Here is a 22,671-nt window from a genome sequence, read left to right on the forward strand (position 1 = left end):
TATGACATGAGGGAGAACTCTCCCGCTCTCCTTCAAATACTGCCCTGGGATTGAGTTTGTCATTCCGAGAAGGGTGATACGGGGTGAAAATGATCTTGGCCAATGGTGCCAAGCAGCTTCACTGTAAATCAGTTGCTGCTGTTCAATGGGGGAAGAGTGAAAAAATGAAAATCGCTTAGAGTCACAAGTAGGCTCCAAGTGAAGTTACTGTGAAAAGCCCCTAGTCACCACATTCCGGCGCCTGTTCGGGGATGACAAAGAAAATAAATAAATTTGGAGAGTGTTATAACCCTCACGAGGACCACGGGGGAATTCGCTAATTGGTCTCCCTGGGGGGTTTGTAGAATGTGAGTTCCCATGTTGAACGGACAGAGCCCAGTCCAATAGGGGCTCACTAGCGGGGCCTCAAGTATCGCCCCCCAGACCCAGACCACCAGCTCCCGATAGCCCCAGGCTGGGACATTTGTTTTGTACTCCGTGGCTGCGGCCTTATTTGTGTTAGAGAATAAACCTGCTTTGCCCTTTACCCTGCGTCTCCTGGAGTTATTACAGAGACCCCGGGCTGGATTCTCCGCTGCCGAGATTCTCCGTCGCGCCGGCAGCCCGGGGGTTTCCCGACGGCGTGGGGCTGCCCACAATGGGAAACCCCATTGGCCGGCTGGCGAGACGGAGAATCGCGGGGGCGGGCCGCATCAGAAATCTGGGGCGGGATTTCCGAGCCGCCGTGCCGAAATCGCAATTGGCGCGGGGGCGAAGACGGCGAACTCCGGCGCGACGCAGCTCCCGTGATTCTCTGGTCTACAGTGGCCCCCACGGGGATTCGCCGAGTGTAACTGGCCAAGTTCCAATCGCCGTGGGTCTCTCATGGTCCCACCCGTCAGGAATTTGGTGTCGTAGCTGCGGACTCAGTCCACGGCCACCCTGGTGGGGGGGAGGGGTGATCCTTCACCGGGGGCCTCCAGGACGGGCAGGCTGTCAATCGGTGGCCACCGATCCGCGTGCGCGCGCGCTCACAGGGGGGGTGGGCTATCTTTTGGTGCTGCTCCGGGCCGCCATGTCGCGCGGGGCGGACGCCGCAGGCCGCTGCTATGTGCATGCGCTGACTCCCGACCGGAGGTGCAGGGCCCCGTATTGGCAGCCGGAGCTGCGAGGAGCCCTCCGGGGCCCTGCCCTCCCCCTCCAGGCAGGAGGATCACTCTGGACTTTCTCCAGGAAAGTCCAGAGCAATCCGCCCACGTTTTCACGCTGGAGTGGGGACATAGCCCCATTATTGGAGAATCCCGTCCCTGGTATGGGGGGACGGAGAATCCCCCCCCCCCCCCCCCCACAAATGTACAATGGGCTGCAAAGAGCATTCCATCCTTACAATCCACCTCATTGGTTAACTCATTCCCAACAGTCCATCCCATTGGATAACCAACAGTCCGTCCCATGGGGTAACACATTCCCTACAACCCATCCCATTGGATAACTTACCCCCAACAGTCCGTCCCATTGGGTAACACATTCCCTACAACCCATCCCATTGGACAACTTACCCCCAACAGTCCGTCACATTGGGTAACTCATTCCCTACAACCCATCCCATTGGATAACCTACCCCCAACAGTCCGTCCCATTGGGTAACTCATTCCCTACAACCCATCCCATTGGATAACCTACCCCCAACAGTCCGTCCAATTGGATAACTTATTCCCTACAATCCACCCCATTGGATAGCTTACCCCCAACAATCCGTCCCATTGGGTAACTCATTCCCTACAACCCATCCCATTGGGTAACCTACCCCCAACAATCCGTCCCATTGGGTAACTCATTCCCTACAACCCATCCCATTGGGTAACCTACCCCCAACAATCCGTCCCATTGGGTAACTCATTCCCTACAATCCACCCCATTGGGTAACTCATCCTCTACAACTATCCCATTGGGTGGTTCAACCTGACTATCCCGGGACTGCTTCCTTATCCCTCCTGGCACCTGTGTGGAACGACAGAATGACGCGTAGCTCCAAACCAGCAGCTGATGGCTGAGTAATCCTTTAAGAGAAGCCTCTATCGATGTTTTGATCAAAAGATGCGTTAAAACATTGATTGTGAAATGAAGAGATGTCTGAGATATTAATAGGCAGATTGCTTATGTTGATATCTCCGTGTTATTATTCCTGATGTCATGGGCCCAGTAAACCAATTCTTCATGGACACAGATCATGTTTTCTCTCGGTAATCTGTGTCAGCAGTCAGCACATTCCATCATTCTGGGAAGAGGTCCACTGGGTCATGGGGATGATTCACACACAGAGATTTACAAGGTCTCACTTCAAGGACTGGAACTTACTGGAACTGCGACTGACCCTGTCTTACACAGGGGTCTCTGGACTGTGGTGAGGGTCTCTGGGCTGTGGTGGGCATCTCTGGGCTGGGGTGAGGGTCTCTAGGCTGTGGGGAGGGTCGCTGGGCTGTGCTGGGGGTCTCTGGGCTGAGGTGAGGGTCTCTGGGCTGCGGTGGGCATCTCTGGGCTGTGGTGAGGGTCGCTGGGCTGTGGTGAGGGTCTCTGGGCTGGGGTGAGGGTCTCTGGGCTGTGGGGAGGGTTGCTGTGCTGTGCTGGGGGTCTCTGGGCTGAGGTGAGGGTCTCTGGGCTGTGGTGGGGGTCTCTGGGCTGAGGTGAGGGTCTCTGGGCTGAGGTGAGGGTCACTGGGCTGTGGGGGTCTCTGGGCTGTGGGGAGGGTCTCTGGGTTGGGGTGAGGGTCGCTGGGCTGTGGGGGTCTCTGGGCTGTGGTGGGGGTCGCTGGGCTGTGGGGGTCTCTGGGCTGTGGGGAGGGACTCTGGGCTGTGGTCAGGGTCTCCGGGCTGTGGTGAGGGTCTCTGGGCTGCGGCGAGGGTCTCTTGGCTGTGGGGGTCTCTGGGCTGTGGTGAGGAGCAGGAACAGCAGTGATAGTCCCCCACCTTCGCTGAATAGGCCGAGGCTCTTTGTAGAATGAGTGCCCGGACTGTGATCTGCTATCTCGGGGCCATCCGAGATTTGGGCACGAGAGTCTCTGTGATGTCAATCTGAGCCCCAATACTCACTCACCGAGCTGTCTGCTTTTCAGCTTTTAATTAAAACATATCTTTGTTGGATTCGCAACCGAATTTTAGTTTAAACTCAACAAAGGCACCATTACTGCTTTAGTAACATGGGAAAGGTTTATACTGGGTTGCCTTTATTGAAATCTCTGACATAAGACATAGGAGCAGAATTAGGCCACTCGGCCCATCGAGTCTGCTCCGCCATTCAATCATGGCCGATATTTTCTCATCCCCATTCTCCTGCCTTCTCCCCATAACCCCTGATCCCCTTATTAATCAAGAACCTATATATCTCTGTCTTAAAGACACTCAGTGATTTGGCCTCGACAGCCTTCTGCGGCAAAGAGTTCCACAGATCCACCACCCTCTGGCTGAAGAAATTCCTCCTCATCTCTGTTTTGAAGGATCGTCCCTTTAGTCTGAGATGGTGTCCCCTCTGGTTCTAGCTTTTCCTACAAGTGGAAACATCCTCTCCACGTCCACTCTATCCAGGCCTCGCAGTATCTTGTAAGTTTCAATTAGATCCTCCCCTTATCCTTCTAAACTCCCAACGAGTACAGACCCAGAGTCCTCAACCATTCCTCATACATGGGTTCATTGTCCACCCCTGATTCCCTCATCTGGGCCATTTAAGAATCAACCACATTTGTTGATCTCCAAATTTCTTTCTCTGTCAGTCTGGCCTCAATAAAAGTTGAGACGGATTCTCACGTAAACAGAAGTTATTTATTTAGCTTGCAAGCTTGAATCATCTTACAGAAATGTAACAGGACATCCAGCCTCTTACACTCCAGAAAACGACTGAACTAAAAGACAAAGGGATCTCTGCAAAATCAGTTCAAATGGTATCAAGTTTCACATACTCGACGGACATAGGTCAGCCTATGTCCCTCCTGACCTGTTCGATCTATTCTGATTGGCTCACTTCCAATCCCTTTCTCTGGCCCCTATCAATGAAGCATCACCCTCATAGACACACCTCTTCCTGCTTTTTCCATGCGGTCTCAAATTCCTTTGTCCCTAACTGCAAGAATCAAAGTGGCTTATTTCTACATTACATTAACTAGTAACTCTAAAGTAACTATTTTATATCACATTCGTCATTCCCTCCTTTTATCATTCCATGATAACCGAACTATCCAATCTATAGCTACGGTTCCTCATCTAAAAAGATCCGTCGCTGCATTTCCAATTCCTGTCTTAGCCCCCCTTCATCTGCCTCACCCTCATGGATTTTAACAGTTAAATTTTTTTTCTCGGTGATTGGGGCGGTGATCTGATCTAGTGCACCCCGCATTCTACCCATCACACATTTAAGGATGGCCAGGCCCACAAAGATGCAGCCGATAGCTACCACTAGATACATGGCCATATTTATCAACCAGTCCTTCCATCCTCCAGATCCCCAGCTACCCCAAGAGTCAGGATCCTGCATCCCGTCCAAGTGATCCCGTATGCGATCCATAAATTTAGTAATGTTAGCGGTCAAGTCCTGAACACCCATGATCCACTTGCCCTGTACTATGGCGCATACCCCACCCTCACGGGCCAGAAGATAGTCAAGAGCATACCGGTTCTGCATTGCAAACAACCGTAGCTGAGACAACTCCTTGGTTATTGCCCCGAGGGCTCCCAAGGTTTCATTTCCCAAGATGGTAAGGCCGCAAATAAAATAATTCCGATCACTAACAGCCAAGGAACCCCCCACACCTCCCAGTGTCAATACGCTCAGAATGCCCCACCCGGCCGAGTGGACCCGGTTGGGTGCAAGAACCTGAGGTTTTTTCCAGTTCTCGCAAAATTCAGCAGAGACTGCCCGGCGTGCTAACTGATTATGCAGGTTCCACGCCGAAGGGCAGGGGACTGTGGTAGGGACTAGAGTCCCTATAGCAATTCGGCGGGGAAATGGGGTGACAAAACGTTGGTCGCCGTACCATTAAATAAAAAGTAGTATCCTTGTTCCGTGTGGAGACTAGCATCACAATCAGCATATCGGTTGCGTAAGGACCTCCCAGTAGCCCAGTTTATCCAATTTTGAAATGCCCATTCGGGCCGCCCAGCAATGCAGAAAGCCCTATTCCCAACAGTGATATGAGAGACATTCGCCCAGCCACAAAGGAGCTGGAGGCCAGCGTTCAATGGAACGCAAGTGATGTTGTAACAAACGCATTGGCCAGACGCCTGGGTGATATGGCACCTCCTGTCCGTACAGGTGGGAAACAGACATGTTATATTTGTGTCCACCTCTACCAGCAAACAGCCGTACCCTTCACTGCTGAAGCAATTCTCGTACGACCGGGAATCCCTATTGGGAGTGAAGTGGCTAGGTATGTACGCCCTCCACCGTTGCAGCCTATTATACTGTGAATGGGGATTACCCCGAGGAAGGGGAAGGCAAATAGCCGGTGGTGCTGAATCCGGATCGTAAGGAAGAGTGACTTGCTCGGGCAATGGCTCGGAACGCTGACAATGAACCACCGTTTGGGGAGTGCCCCAAAGCGGTGAAACAGAAAATAACCTAGACACCGCTGCGGGGTTTGGGTAGCAGACAACCCGTCCCTGGCCATACAGACGGTGGTAAATCTGGTAGAAGAGATTCATACTACCCGGGTTTTCCTCAGTTTGGCCTTTAATTAACTTAAGTGCATCTCCCGGTAACCTACGTTCTAACTGTACTTCCCTTCTCACACGCCCCGTCCTCTCTCTAGTCCCTTTCTCTTTCTCATGGTCTCTTCCTACACTCTTCTGACAGCCTGATGTTACCTTTATTGTACCACTTTTAACACATCCAAAATCAAATTTACATGTATTCCAAAAACAAGGCAATGTCCATATAATGTTCCCTTCCCATCGCCGGGGCCGGTGCAATTGCTTCATGACTCCCGCATTCTCCTTAACTTTGATGACCTTCCATGAGTCGATACCATGTCCTCGTATATGGGGGCAGTGAAGAACATCACCTTTGCATAGGTGATGTATCCTTGTAGATTGGTTGGGGCTACACAGATACATAATATTCCCCTTTTCCATGTCCATCGCCAATAATACGCCAAGCGAAGTGAGGCCAAATATCAGACAGACGATGCGTAGCCACTCCATCATGCTCCACACCTGTAAAATAGCACTGGAGAAGGGAGGCAGGTTAGTATCCGACCTTTTACAGTAGTGGAGATGGACTCAATTTTTTTAGTTTTGAGGGTCTGATTGTGTCTCTCAACCACCCCGGCTGCCTGTGGTCTGTAAGCACAGTGTAACTGCTGGCGTATGCCCAACTGGGAGCAAAACTCCTTGTTAATTTGTCCAATAAAATGAGGCCCATTATCAGAACTTAACTGAGCTGGTATACCGTACCGGGGAATGATTTCCCTCATCAAGACTTTAACCACAGTAGCAGCTTTACTATAGATAGTCGGATACGCCTCGACCCATCTGCTGAACACATCCACAATGACCAAAACATATTTGTAACATTGACACCTTTCCAACTCAATGTAATCCATTTGGAGCGTCTCAAAGGGACCACTGGGCAACGGGGTTTGCCCCTTCCCACAAGGGATACCTTTTCCGGTGTTATATTGCTGACAAATCAAACACCGATTACTGATACTTTGGGCCAACCCCTGCATTTTAGGGTGCCACCAAGTGTCCAGCAACAAATCACTAGTCCCTCGAGCCCCACAATGAGTTGCAAAGTGTACACATTCGATGACCCATAAAGCCAGTACATCAGACATACAAGTCTGATGTGCAGGCGTGGTCCATAAAGAGGAAACAGAATCATATGTACAACCTAACCGTTTCCACATTTGTTTATCACTCTCAGGAGCGTCCTCCTGTAACCTTATGACGTCTGGCATTGGCTTGTCAGAAGCAGACACATTCATAGTAGATCGTTTAGTCTGACTTAACATTTTAGGCACCATCACTTGCTGAATTTGTGCGGCTGTGCGCGCTGCACAATCTGCTCGTTCATTACCAACGTCAACTGGGGTTATACCATTCGTGTGGGCAGCGCATTTAATAACGGAAATCTGCGCTGGCAGAAGGAGGGCCTGCAGTAGGTCATTAACTAAACCCCGGTGGGATATTTGACCACACATAATCATGTCAGGTTGTTCTGACGAAATGTCACTCAAATCGCCCCTTATTGTGGTAGTTTCCTGAATCAAGGCTAAACAGTCGTGGCCAGGTGCGTCTTCATGGACAGGGGGACCACTAAGAAAACAGGCTGGATTGATAGTGGTACAGTATTTAAATGTCAGACGTGGATTGTTCAAAAGGTATATCTCATACCTATTCTGACGAGCTGCGGTAAGATGCTGACCATTCGCCCCATATCCCTGGCATGGTACTGGTCATGGACCTGACGTGTAATATGAGGGCTTACCGAAGCTGACTGTGGCCATAAATGTGGTGATATTGTAACAAAATCGGCTGTACCTTCTTTTCCCGTGACTGTGGCTGTAACCTTGACTGGCCATTCGGTCTCAAGTAATGGCCGGTATTTGTCCTCCAACTCCCTGTTTCGTCCAGTTCTGTCATAGGCCAGGGTAACGTGATGCAGTGATAGTGGCTGTTCAATGTCTAACGTCCACCACTGGGGGGTGATAGAAATATAGCACTGTTGTCTCATCCTCCTCTTCGCTGATCCACCCACCCAAAGTCACTATATTGGAGCTCCTGCTGGTAAACTACCATTTCTGCCGCTTGTTGGGATCGCAGATCATCCTTTTTCATTACATACTCAGTCTTAACCTTTGTAACTGAGCCTCCTTCTTGGCCTACACCCTCCTTCCAGTAAAATCTGACTGCCCTTGCCATCTGGGAAGGGTCGTTCTTTGTCCAATTCATGTTATTACATTTCACAGCAGTAACCACAGAAGGTGGTAGGCAATGCATTAACATAGCACAGTATTGAGGGGAATTCTGACCAGTTTGATACAGCAAATCGCCTGACTGCCCCCGGTAGATTTCATTAAAACGCCCCAGACATTCCTATGGCTCGTCAATCTTCCTAGGTTTTAGGTCTAAGATAACAGAAAGATTTATGGGCCTTTGAAATGTGCTATTCAACGCATTCAAGATCTGTGTCCTTCTTTTCTCTATTTGCTCTCTTTTTTTTTAAACTTAAAAATGTTTGAAAATTCAAATTGAATTACTGCAACTTGCAAGCTTAGCTCTGATCTCAACTCAGAACTAAATTTACAATTTGCTTAACACAAACTTGTATAACATTTACAACTTAATTATTTCTTTATCTTAACAATTTTTCTTTTAACAAGTTTTTTTTCTGTTACATACACATAAGTATTAGCAAAATCAACTATCATAAGTATTAGCAAAATCAATTATCATCTCCAGATTGACACTTTTTAAAATGGTGTCCATGATCTTCTTTAAGTTTCTATTAATCTCCAGATAAAATGAGATAAACCTTATTTCAAGTAAGTAAAATTTAAGATTCTGGCAATTTCAATCAATTGCTTTCGAAAATAATAACTTTTATCAAAGAGGTGGAGAAACCCACTGGTTTCCTTTAATTAATTCAAAACGTAACTTTGCTGGTGTTCACTGACTCAAAGGAAAGGTATCCGATTACACTGCAGACTGGTGCTGTTATCTCAAGGCCTGAGTGAGAAGCACTGTCTGTTTTCAACTCCGCCTGCTACTGTTAACCCTTTGAGAGACTTCTGCTTCAACCTCACAATCTCAACTAGACCTCGGAACTTTACAGTCCAAGGAGACAATTTTAGCTTAATCAACTATATATTTAAAACACTCACACATAGATTTGAACCATCTTCAGATTTAAAAACAGTTATACTGGACTGAACCCCCATCTATTGAAGTCCCATCAGCCCCTGAACCCATATAATAGACTGAACCTTTATTATTTAAAGTCCCATCAGCCTCTGAACCCTGATAATAGACTGAACCTTTATTATTTAAGTCACATCAGCCTCTGAACCCTAATAATAGACTGAACCTTTATTATTTAAGTCACATCAGCCTCTGAACCCTAATAATAGACTGAACCTTTATTATTTAAAGTCCCATCAGCCTCTGAACCCCGATAATAGACTGAACCTTCATTATTTAAAGTCCCATCAGCCCAAAACCCTAACCCAAGCCGAAACAACAATATGAAATCCCATCAATTAAAGTGCTAATCCCCAGACTGACCTGTGATTTCGTCGAGGCGGTCTTTCTGTGCCAACCGCGAGTGACCAGACTAATCAGACGATAAGAAGAGGGGAACAATCAATGCTGGTCGTTTTCCATTTCTACATTGAGGGCCCTTTGTTCCCGTCCTCCTGTTCATAATCAGTCTAATTCTGATTTCGCAGTTGGATCAGGATCGCCCAGAGAAATCCCGGTTTTCGGCACCAAATGTTGATCTCCAAATTTCTTTCTCTGTCAGTCTGGCCTCAATAAAAGTTGAGACGGATTCGCACGTAAACAGAAGTTATTTATTTAGCTTGCAAGCTTGAATCATCTTACAGAAATGTAACAGGACATCCAGCCTCTTACACTCCAGAAAACGACTGAACTAAAAGACAAAGGGATCTCTGCAAAATCAGTTCAAATGGTATCAAGTTTCACATACTCGACGGACATAGGTCAGCCTATGTCCCTCCTGACCTGTTCGATCTATTCTGATTGGCTCACTTCCAATCCCTTTCTCTGGCCCCTATCAATGAAGCATCACCCTCATAGACACACCTCTTCCTGCTTTTTCCATGCGGTCTCAAATTCCTTTGTCCCTAACTGCAAGAATCAAAGTGGCTTATTTCTACATTACATTAACTAGTAACTCTAAAGTAACTATTTTATATCACATTCGTCACATTTGGACAAAGAACAAAGAACAAGACAGCGCAGGAACAGGCCAGTACTAGCCATGATACCAACCTTTGCTAAAACCTTCAGCACTTCCTTGTCCTCGGCCATTTCAGAGGCTGGTTACGAGTCAACCACATTTCTCTGGGTCACACGTGGACCAGGCTGGGTGAGGGCATTTGTGAACCAAATAGGGTTCTTTCGCAATCAAGGATGGTTGGCATGGTTACTGAGACTAACTCCACATTCCAGATCGTATTAATTGAATTTCAGCCCCACATTTGTCATGCGGGGATTTTAAACCAAATTGCTTCAGAGGATTAGATGGGTCCAGCAATATTATCACGTTCCTTCATCAGTGGCCATTATTCTTCTGCAATGGATAAGATTCTGTGATTTGGTGCACCCAGTATGTCCGCAGTAGAGGCTTTGAAATAGCAGAATAATTGGAGGGCCGGTAGCATATTCTGGGCCTGAGTACTGAAGAGTAGGAGGTGATCATATTGACGTGTTTCAGATGTTTAAAGCAGTTGATAGAGTTGCTGCAGAGAAACTGAGATAGGCAGGTCTGTACGAGGTGAGGGTTATGGAACCAAGGTGCGAGGAGCTGCAGTCAGTCACAGACCAGCCACAATCTAATTTAACGATGGAACAGGCTAGAAGGGCTGAATGGCCTTCTCCTGTTCTTAGGTTCACAAAGAGTTGAATGGGAGCAGTGCTGAGAACGATGCATGCTCAGACCCTCCCTCTTTCTCTGACACACCTCTGCAGGAGATAGATTGTACGGTCTGACCCTGGGTCCCTGTACTGCTCTCTACCTGGGGGAATCACACAGGGACATTGTGTTCTGAGCTAGATCATGGTGCACAATGGGGTTTGTTATTGAAAACTCACCACTATTCTTAGAAGTCCCCCTGTACCAAAAAGGGCCGACATTCTAAATGGTGAACAGGGATTCTCACTCCCCGACTCCGATGCAAGCTTCAGTGGGTGCTATTCAGGTCAAACTATGTTTTCAAGTTATCCCCCAGTATAATTCATACCTTCACAGAAGATTTAATCTACTTACCATTTAGTAGCATCGATCCTGGGTCCCGCATTGCTAAGTAAATAAAGTAGACTTTTGTAATAAACACTGAACCAGGCTAAACTTTTAAGTTATTTTATTATTATATATTTTTTTCTTTTTAAAAGATGCAATCACTGTCTTACAGAAAAGTGAAAAGATCTTGCTTCTGGACCCTCCTGGTTGGTTGAAGGGACCTTCAGGCCCACCTTGATAATCAATCTTCTTTAAAGTCTGGTCGTCTTTAGATGCATTCGCTGGTTAGCTCGGTTGCTGTGTCCTATCTTTCCCATGTACCGAGCTGTGAGAGCTGGTTCTGCTGGCTGTCTCTGAGCTGACTCTGAGCTGACTCTGCCTCCTCTTTAAATTCTGGTCTTCCTTAGATGTATTAGCTGTTTTAGCTCGGCTAGTTTGCCCTGTCCCTTTCCCATGGCCGAGCTGACTGTAAGCTGACTCTGCTTGCTTCTCTTGTTCCTTCTCTGCTTCTCTGCCCCTTTCTCAGGGTTTATATATTTTTCTAACAGTTATTAAGTTTTTATGACTTTATTGTAAAGTAACTTTTATTTCACTTGGATTGTAAAAGGTACCTTTAATCTGAATTTTTCCAACACGACTAAGTATTCATTTTGGGCATGGCCTCAGCCATAGATCTGATTACATTGTTTCCTTTGTGATGTTCAAAATGCTTTGATTTGGGTCTAATTTGTGTTCTTGTAGACAGGTTGTCTCCAGTTTTCTTCAATTTACCTGATTTCAGCAGAGCTTCACACCTAGAATTGTCAACTAATTCAACTGAACCTCATCCATTCTTTTCCATCTGCTTAGTTAATTTCAATGAAGGTGTGAAATATTGCTTTTAGCTTTATACTAAAGATTCACTCGATTGTGACTTGAAAGATCTGCTGTTTTGTTTGCTAAGCCTGTTTGACCAAGGCTATCTGCATTTTACAATCCTCTCCTGGCAGCTGCTGTTAAACCTTCATGGGATTTCCCCCTATATTCTCCATGTTTCTCTCAGATCAGGTATTGCCAGACTTCCATGTTTCAAATGACATATCTTTCCATATTTTCAATTACAGGTTACAGCTCCCAGGCGAGAGAGACAGCCAGGCAGTTACAGTGAGAAGAAACTGTACTTAAAAACCAAACACTGTGTGAATGTTCAGGACAAGCTGCTCATAACAGCGCCGTGCCCAGAAAAACAGGGGAAGGGCTGATGGAGTTTAAAGGGCAGCATGGTAGCACACATGGCTAGCACTGTGGCTTCACAGCGCCAGGGTTCGATTCCGGCTTGGGTCACTGTCTGTGCGGAGCCTGGACGTTCTCCCCGTGTCTGCGTGGGTTTCCTCCGGGAGCTCCGGTTTCCTCCCACAGCCCAAAGACATGCAGGTTACGTGAATTGGCCATGATAAATTGTCCTTAGGGTCCAAAAGGTTGGAGGGGTTATTGGGTTATGGGGATAGGGTGGAAGTGAGGGCTTCAGTGGGTCGGTGCAGAATCAATGGGCTGAGTGGCCTCCTTCTGCACTGGATGTTCTATGTAAACTCAACATTGCTCGCGTATCAACATTAAGGACCTGAGCGCCGTGAAACAGTTTACTTTCTATTTCAAGGAGATTAAACACTCCCAGGACAGGTACAGCACAGGGTTAGATACAGAGTAAAGCTCCCTCTACACTGTCCCCATCAAACACTCCCAGGACAGGTACAGCACAGGGTTAGATACAGAGTAAAGCTCCCTCTACACTGTCCCCATCAAACACTCCCAGGACAGGTACAGCACGGGGTTAGATACAGAGTAAAGCTCCCTCTACACTGTCCCCATCAAACACTCCCAGGACAGGTACAGCACGGGGTTAGATACAGAGTAAAGCTCCCTCTACACTGTCCCCATCAAACACTCCCAGGACAGGTACAACACGGGGTTAGATACAGAGTAAAGCTCCCTCTACACTGTCCCCATCAAACACTCCCAGGACAGGTACAGCACGGGGTTAGATACAGAGTAAAGCTCCCTCTACACTGTGCCCATCAAACACTCCCAGGACAGGTACAGCACGGGGTTAGATACAGAGTAAAGCTCCCTCTACACTGTCCCCATCAAACACTCCCAGGACAGGTACAGCACAGGGTTAGATACAGAGTAAAGCTCCCTCTACACTGTCCCCATCAAACACTCCCAGGACAGGTACAGCACGGGGTTAGATACAGAGTAAAGCTCCCCCTACACTGTGCCCATCAAACACTCCCAGGACAGGTACAGCACGGAGTTAGATGCAGAGTAAAGCTCCCTCTGCACTGTCCCCATAAAACACTCCCAGGACAGGTACAGCACGGGGTTAGATACAGAGTAAAGCTCCCCCTACACTGTGCCCATCAAACACTCCCAGGACAGGTACAGCACGGAGTTAGATGCAGAGTAAAGCTCCCTCTGCACTGTCCCCATCAAACACTCCCAGGACAGGTACAGCACGGCGTTAGATACAGAGTAAAGCTCCCTCTACACTGTCCCCATCAAACACTCCCAGGACAGGTACAGCACGGGGTTAGATACAGAGTAAAGCTCCCTCTACACTGTCCCCATCAAACACTCCCAGGACAGGTACAGCATGGGGTTACATACAGAGTAAAGCTCCCTCTACACTGTCCCCATCAAACACTCCCAGGACAGGTACAGCACGGGGTTAGATACAGAGTAAAGCTCCCTCTACACTGTCCCCATCAAACACTCCCAGGACAGGTACAGCACGGGGTTAGATACAGAGTAAAGCTCCCTCTACACTGTCCCCATCAAACACTCCCAGGACAGGTACAGCACAGGGTTAGATACAGAGTAAAGCTCCCTCTACACTGTCCCCATCAAACACTCCCAGGACAGGTACAGCACGGGGTTAGATACAGAGTAAAGCTCCCTCTACACTGTCCCCATCAAACACTCCCAGGACAGGTACAGCACGGGGTTAGATACAGAGTAAAGCTCCCTCTACACTGTCCCCATCAAACACTCCCAGGACAGGTACAGCACGGGGTTAGATACAGAGTAAAGCTCCCTCTACACTGTCCCCATCAAACACTCCCAGGACAGGTACAGCACGGGGTTAGATACAGAGTAAAGCTCCCTCTACACTGTCCCCATCAAACACTCCCAGGACAGGTACAGCACGGGGTTAGATACAGAGTAAAGCTCCCTCTACACTGTCCCCATCAAACACTCCCAGGACAGGTACAGCACGGGGTTAGATACAGAGTAAAGCTCCCTCTACACTGTTCCCATCAAACACTCCCAGGACAGGTACAGCACGGGGTTAGACACAGAGTAAAGCTCCCTCTACACTGTCCCCATCAAACACTCCCAGGACAGGTACAGCACGGGGTTAGACACAGAGTAAAGCTCCCTCTACACTGTCCCCATCAAACACTCCCAGGACAGGTACAGCACGGGGTTAGATACAGAGTAAAGCTCCCTCTACACTGTCCCCATCAAACACTCCCAGGACAGGTACAGCACGGGGTTAGATACAGAGTAAAGCTCCCTCTACACTGTTCCCATCAAACACTCCCAGGACAGGTACAGCACGGGGTTAGACACAGAGTAAAGCTCCCTCTACACTGTCCCCATCAAACACTCCCAGGACAGGTACAGCACGGGGTTAGATACAGAGTAAAGCTCCCTCTACACTGTCCCCATCAAACACTCCCAGGACAGGTACAGCATGGGGTTAGATACAGAGTAAAGCTCCCTCTACACTGTCCCCATCAAACACTCCCAGGACAGGTACAGCATGGGGTTAGATACAGAGTAAAGCTCCCTCTACACTGTCCCCATCAAACACTCCCAGGACAGGTACAGCATGGGGTTAGATACAGAGTAAAGCTCCCTCTACACTGTCCCCATCAAACACTCCCAGGACAGGTACAGCACGGGGTTAGATACAGAGTAAAGCTCCCTCTACACTGTCCCCATCAAACACTCCCAGGACCCGTACAGCACGGGGTTAGATACAGAGTAAATCTCCCTCTACACTGTCCCCATCAAACACTCCCAGGACAGGTACAGCACGGGGTTAGATACAGAGTAAATCTCCCTCTACACTGTGCCCATCAAACACTCCCAGGACAGGTACAGCGCGGGGGTTAGATACAGAGTAAAGCTCCCTCTACACTGTCCCCATCAAACACTCCCAGGACAGGTACAGCACGGGGTTAGATACAGAGTAAAGCTCCCTCTACACTGTCCCCATCAAACACTCCCAGGACCCGTACAGCACGGGGTTAGATACAGAGTAAATCTCCCTCTACACTGTCCCCATCAAACACTCCCAGGACAGGTACAGCACGGGGTTAGATACAGAGTAAATCTCCCTCTACACTGTCCCCATCAAACACTCCCAGGACAGGTACAGCACGGGGTTAGATACAGAGTAAATCTCCCTCTACACTGTCCCCATCAAACACTCCCAGGACAGGTACAGCACGGGGTTAGATACAGAGTAAAGCTCCCTCTACACTGTCCACATCAAACACTCCCAGGACAGGTACAGCATGGGGTTAGATACAGAGTAAAGCTCCCTCTACACTGTCCCCATCAAACACTCCCAGGACAGGTACAGCACGGGGTTAGATATAGAGTAAAGCTCCCTCTACACTGTCCCCATCAAACACTCCCAGGACAGGTACAGCACGGGGTTAGATACAGAGTAAAGCTCCCTCTACACTGTCCCCATCAAACACTCCCAGGACAGGTACAGCACGGGGTTAGATACAGAGTAAAGTTCCCTCGACACTGTCCCCATCAAACACTCCCAGGACAGGTACAGCACAGGGTTAGATACAGAGTAAAGCTCCCTCTACACTGTCCTCAACAAACACTCCCAGGACAGGTACAGCACGGGGTTAGATACAGAGTAAAGCTCCCTCTACACTGTCCCCATCAAACACTCCCAGGACAGGTACAGCACGGGGTTAGATACAGAGTAAAGTTCCCTCGACACTGTCCCCATCAAACACTCCCAGGACAGGTACAGCACAGGGTTAGATACAGAGTAAAGCTCCCTCTACACTGTCCTCAACAAACACTCCCAGGACAGGTACAGCACGGGGTTAGATACAGAGTAAAGCTCCCTCTACACTGTCCCCAACAAACACTCCCAGGACAGGTACAGCACGGGGTTAGATACAGAGTAAAGCACACTCTCCACTGTCCCCATCAAACACTCCCAGGACAGGTACAGCACAGGGTTAGATACAGAGTAAAGTTCCCTCGACACTGTCCCCATCAAACACTCCCAGGACAGGTACAGCACAGGGTTAGATACAGAGTAAAGCTCCCTCTACACTGTTCCCATCAAACACTCCCAGGACAGGTACAGCACAGGGTTAGATACAGAGTAAAGCTCCCTCCACACTGTCCCCATCAAATACTCCCAGGACAGGTACAGCACGGGGTTAGATACAGAGTAAAGCTCCCTCCACACTGTCCCCAACAAACACTCCCAGGACAGGTACAGCACAGGGTTAGATACAGAGTAAAGCTCCCTCTACACTGTCCCCATCAAACACTCCCAGGACAGGTACAGCACAGGGTTAGATACAGAGTAAAGCTCCCTCCACACTGTCCCCATCAAACACTCCCAGGACAGGTACAGCACGGGGTTAGATACAGAGTAAAGCTCCCTCTACACTGTCCCCAACAAACACTCCCAGGACAGGTACAGCACGGGGTTAGATACAGAGTAAAGCTCCCTCCACACTGTCCCCAACAAACACTCCCAGGACAGGTACAGCACAGGGTTAGATACAGAGTAAAGCTCCCTCTACACTGTCCCCATCAAACACTCCCAGGACAGGTACAGCACAGGGTTAGATACAGAGTAAAGCTCCCTCCACACTGTCCCCATCAAACACTCCCAGGACAGGTACAGCACGGGGTTAGATACAGAGTAAAGCTCCCTCCACACTGTCCCCAACAAACACTCCCAGGACAGGTACAGCACAGGGTTAGATACAGAGTAAAGCTCCCTCTACACTGTCCCCATCAAACACTCCCAGGACAGGTACAGCACAGGGTTAGATACAGAGTAAAGCTCCCTCCACACTGTCCCCATCAAACACTCCCAGGACAGGTACAGCACGGGGTTAGATACAGAGTAAAGCTCCCTCTACACTGTCCCCATCAAACACTCCCAGGACAGGTACAGCACGGGGTTAGATACAGAGTAAAGCTCCCTCTGCACTGTCCCCATCAAACACTCCCAGGACAGGTACAGCACGGGGTTAGATACAGAGTAAAGCTCCCTCTACACTGTCCCCATCAAACACTCCCAGGACAGGTACAGCACGGGGTTAGATACAGAGTAAAGCTCCCTCTACACTGTCCCCATCAAACACCACTCCCAGGACAGGTACAGCACAGGGTTAGATACAGAGTAAAGCTCCCTCTGCACTGTCCCCATCAAACACTCCCAGGACAGGTACAGCACAGGGTTAGATACAGAGTAAAGCTCCCTCCACACTGTTCCCATCAAACACTCCCAGGACAGGTACAGCACGGGGTTAGATACAGAGTAAAGCTCCCTCTACACTGTCCCCATCAAACACTCCCAGGACAGGTACAGCATGGGGTTAGATACAGAGTAAAGCTCCCTCTACACTGTCCCCATCAAACACTCCCAGGACAGGTACAGCATGGGGTTAGATACAGAGTAAAGCTCCCTCTACACTGTCCCCATCAAACACTCCCAGGACAGGTACAGCACGGGGTTAGATACAGAGTAAAGCTCCCTCTACACTGTCCCCATCAAACACTCCCAGGACAGGTACAGCATGGGGTTAGATACAGAGTAAAGCTCCCTCTACACTGTCCCCATCAAACACTCCCAGGACAGGTACAGCACGGGGTTAGATACAGAGTAAAGCTCCCTCTACACTGTCCCCATCAAACACTCCCAGGACAGGTACAGCACAGGGTTGTATACAGAGTAAAGCTCCATCTACACTGTCCCCATCAAACACTCCCAGGACAGGTACAGCATGGGGTTAGATACAGAGTAAAGCTCCCTCTACACTGTCCCCATCAAACACTCCCAGGACAGGTACAGCATGGGGTTAGATACAGAGTAAAGCTCCCTCTACACTGTCCCCATCAAACACTCCCAGGACAGGTACAGCACGGGGTTAGATACAGAGTAAAGCTCCCTCTACACTGTCCCCATCAAACACTCCCAGGACAGGTACAGCACAGGGTTGTATACAGAGTAAAGCTCCCTCTACACTGTCCCCATCAAACACTCCCAGGACAGGTACAGCACAGGGTTGTATACAGAGTAAAGCTCCCTCTACACTGTCCCCATCAAACACTCCCAGGACAGGTACAGCACGGGGGTAGATACAGAGTAAAGCTCCCTCTACACTGTCCCCATCAAACACTCCCAGGACAGGTACAGCACGGGGGTAGATACAGAGTAAAGCTCCCTCTACACTGTCCCCATCAAACACTCCCAGGACAGGTACAGCACGGGGGTAGATACAGAGTAAAGCTTCCTCTACACTGTCCCCATCAAACACTCCCAGGACAGGTACAGCACGGGGTTAGATACAGAGTAAAGCTCCCTCTACACTGTCCCCATCAAACACTCCCAGGACAGGTACAGCACGGGGTTAGATACAGAGTAAAGCTCCCTCTACACTGTTCCCATCAAACACTCCCAGGACCCGTACAGCACGGGGTTAGATACAGAGTAAAGCTCCCTCTACACTGTCCCCATCAAACACTCCCAGGACAGGTACAGCACGGGGTTAGATACAGAGTAAAGCTCCCTCTTCACTGTCCCCATCAAACACTCCCAGGACAGGCACAGCACGGGGGTTAGATACAGAGTAAAGCTCCCTCTACACTGTCCCCATCAAACACTCCCAGGACAGGCACAGCACGGGGGTTAGATACAGAGTAAAGCTCCCTCTACACTGTCCCCATCAAACACTCCCAGGACAGGTACAGCGCGGGGGTTAGATACAGAGTAAAGCTCCCTCTACACTGTCCCCATCAAACACTCCCAGGACAGGTACAGCACGGGGTTAGATACAGAGTAAAGCTCCCTCTGCACTGTCCCCATCAAACACTCCCAGGACAGGTACAGCACGGGGTTAGATACAGAGTAAAGCTCCCTCTACACTGTCCCCATCAAACACTCCCAGGACAGGTACAGCACGGGGTTAGATACAGAGTAAAGCTCCCTCTACACTGTCCCCATCAAACACCACTCCCAGGACAGGTACAGCACAGGGTTAGATACAGAGTAAAGCTCCCTCTGCACTGTCCCCATCAAACACTCCCAGGACAGGTACAGCACAGGGTTAGATACAGAGTAAAGCTCCCTCCACACTGTTCCCATCAAACACTCCCAGGACAGGTACAGCACGGGGTTAGATACAGAGTAAAGCTCCCTCTACACTGTCCCCATCAAACACTCCCAGGACAGGTACAGCATGGGGTTAGATACAGAGTAAAGCTCCCTCTACACTGTCCCCATCAAACACTCCCAGGACAGGTACAGCATGGGGTTAGATACAGAGTAAAGCTCCCTCTACACTGTCCCCATCAAACACTCCCAGGACAGGTACAGCACGGGGTTAGATACAGAGTAAAGCTCCCTCTACACTGTCCCCATCAAACACTCCCAGGACAGGTACAGCATGGGGTTAGATACAGAGTAAAGCTCCCTCTACACTGTCCCCATCAAACACTCCCAGGACAGGTACAGCACGGGGTTAGATACAGAGTAAAGCTCCCTCTACACTGTCCCCATCAAACACTCCCAGGACAGGTACAGCACAGGGTTGTATACAGAGTAAAGCTCCATCTACACTGTCCCCATCAAACACTCCCAGGACAGGTACAGCATGGGGTTAGATACAGAGTAAAGCTCCCTCTACACTGTCCCCATCAAACACTCCCAGGACAGGTACAGCATGGGGTTAGATACAGAGTAAAGCTCCCTCTACACTGTCCCCATCAAACACTCCCAGGACAGGTACAGCACGGGGTTAGATACAGAGTAAAGCTCCCTCTACACTGTCCCCATCAAACACTCCCAGGACAGGTACAGCACAGGGTTGTATACAGAGTAAAGCTCCCTCTACACTGTCCCCATCAAACACTCCCAGGACAGGTACAGCACAGGGTTGTATACAGAGTAAAGCTCCCTCTACACTGTCCCCATCAAACACTCCCAGGACAGGTACAGCACGGGGGTAGATACAGAGTAAAGCTCCCTCTACACTGTCCCCATCAAACACTCCCAGGACAGGTACAGCACGGGGGTAGATACAGAGTAAAGCTCCCTCTACACTGTCCCCATCAAACACTCCCAGGACAGGTACAGCACGGGGGTAGATACAGAGTAAAGCTTCCTCTACACTGTCCCCATCAAACACTCCCAGGACAGGTACAGCACGGGGTTAGATACAGAGTAAAGCTCCCTCTACACTGTCCCCATCAAACACTCCCAGGACAGGTACAGCACGGGGGTAGATACAGAGTAAAGCTCCCTCCACACTGTCCCCATCAAACACTCCCAGGACAGGTACAGCATGGGGTTAGATACAGAGAAAAGCTCCCTCTACACTGTCCCCATCAAACACTCCCAGGACAGGTACAGCATGGGGTTAGATACAGAGTAAAGCTCCCTCTACACTGTCCCCATCAAACACTCCCAGGACAGGTACAGCACGGGGTTAGGTACAGAGTAAAGCTCCCTCTACACTGTCCCCATCAAACACTCCCAGGACAGGGACAGCACGGGGTTAGGTACAGAGTAAAGCTCCCTCTACACTGTCCCCATCAAACACTCCCAGGACAGGGACAGCACGGGGTTAGATACAGAGTAAACCTCCCTCTACACTGTCCCCAACAAACACTCCCAGCACAGGTACAGCACGGCGTTAGATACAGAGTAAAGCTCCCTCTACACTGTCCCCATCAAACACTCCCAGGACAGGTACAGCACGGGTTAGATACAGAGTAAAACTCCCTCCAAACTGCCCCCATCAAACACTCCCAGGACAGGTACAGCACGGGGGTAGATACAGAGGAAAGCTCCCTCCACACTGTCCCCATCAAACACTCCCAGGACAGCTACAGCACAGGTTAGATACAGAGTAAAGCTCCCTCCACACTGTCCCCATCAAACACTCCCAGGACAGGTACAGCACGGGGTTAGATACAGAGTAAAGCTCCCTCTACACTGTCCCCATCAAACATTCCCAGGACAGGTACAGCACAGGGTTAGATACAGAGTAAAGCTCCCTCTGCACTGTCCCCATCAAACACTCCCAGGACAGGTACAGCACGGGGTTAGATACAGAGTAAAGCTCCCTCTACACTGTCCCCATCAAACACTCCCAGGACAGGTACAGCACGGGGTTAGATACGGAGTGGACGGTGGGGGTCGAGCTGGCCATGGGGGGGGGGGGTGCGAGGTGGCCATGGGGGGTGTGGCGAGGTGGCCATGGGAGGGGCGAGGTGGCCATGGGGGGAAGCGAGGTGGCCATGGGGGGGGCGAGGTCGCCATGGGGGGAGGCGAGGTGGCCATGGGGGTGGCGAGGTGGCCATGGGAGGGGGGGGCGAGACGGCCATGGGGGTGCGAGGTGGCTATGGGGGGAGGGGAGGTGGCCATGGGGGGGGGCAAGGTGGCCATGGGGGGAGGCGAGGTGGCCATGGTGGGGGGGGAGGTGACCATGGGGGGGTGGGGCGAGGTGGCCATGGGGGTGTGAGGTGGCCATGGGGGGGCGAGGTGGCCATGGTGGGAGGCGAGGTGGCCATGCGGGTGGCAAGGTGGCCATGGGGGGAGACGAGTTGGCCATGGTGGGGGTGGAGGTGGCCGCGGGGGGGGGCGAGGTGGCCATGGGGGTGCGAGGTGGCCATGGGGGGGCATGGTGGCCATGGGGGGGCGAGGTGGCCATGTGGGTGGGAAGGTGGCCATGGGGGAGGCGTGGTGGCCATGGTGGGGGGCGAGGTGGCCATGGGGGGGGGCGAGGTGGCCATGGGGGTGGCGAGGTGGCCATGGGGGGCGCGAGGTGCCCATGGGGGTGTGAGGTGGCCATGGGGGCGTGAGGTGGCCATGGGGGTGGCAAGGTGGCCATGGGGGGGGCGAGGTGGCCATGGGGGGGCGAGGTGGCAATGGGGAGGCGAGGTGGCCATGGGGGGGCGAAGTGGCAATGGGGAGGCGAGGTGGCCATGGGGGGGCAAGGTGGCCATGGGGGGGCGAGGTGGCCATGGGGGGGGGGTGCAAGGTGGCCATGGGGAGGCGAGGTGGCCATGGGGGGGGGGTGGCCATGGGGGGGCGAGGTGGCAATGGGGAGGCGAGGTGGCCATGGGGGGGGGGGGAAGGCGAGGTGGCCATGGGAGTGGCGAGGTGGCCATGGGGGGGTGGGGGTGGGGGGGAGGGGGTGGCCATGGGGCGGGGGGGGGGGGGGGGGGGGAAGTGGCGGTGCAAAGTGCCTGACTCTGATATACAGATTCACCAAAAGGTAATCCTGCCCAATGTGCAGGATTTACATCGCAATGTGTCGCGAGGTCGCGCCATCGCAAGCTGCTTTACGAGCGCAGCCCTGTATAAATTGAAAGTTCTTTCTAAGACACAAAGTGACGCTGAACGGTCTCCTGTGCCGTCGCTGTACGATAGAGGTCAGCTAGAGTAAC

The 22,671-nt window shown here is 50.5% G+C and overlaps 1 protein-coding gene across 3 annotated transcripts in view; it reads left to right on the forward strand.

Annotated features, from left to right (window-relative positions):
- The window catches only part of tmem8b (transmembrane protein 8B), a 294,134-nt gene that overhangs the window by 120,935 nt on the left and 150,528 nt on the right, over positions 1-22,671 (forward strand). The window lies entirely within an intron of this gene.

The sequence above is a fragment of the Scyliorhinus torazame genome, chromosome 9 (genome assembly GCF_047496885.1).
Source record: "Scyliorhinus torazame isolate Kashiwa2021f chromosome 9, sScyTor2.1, whole genome shotgun sequence".
Lineage (NCBI taxonomy): Eukaryota > Metazoa > Chordata > Chondrichthyes > Carcharhiniformes > Scyliorhinidae > Scyliorhinus > Scyliorhinus torazame.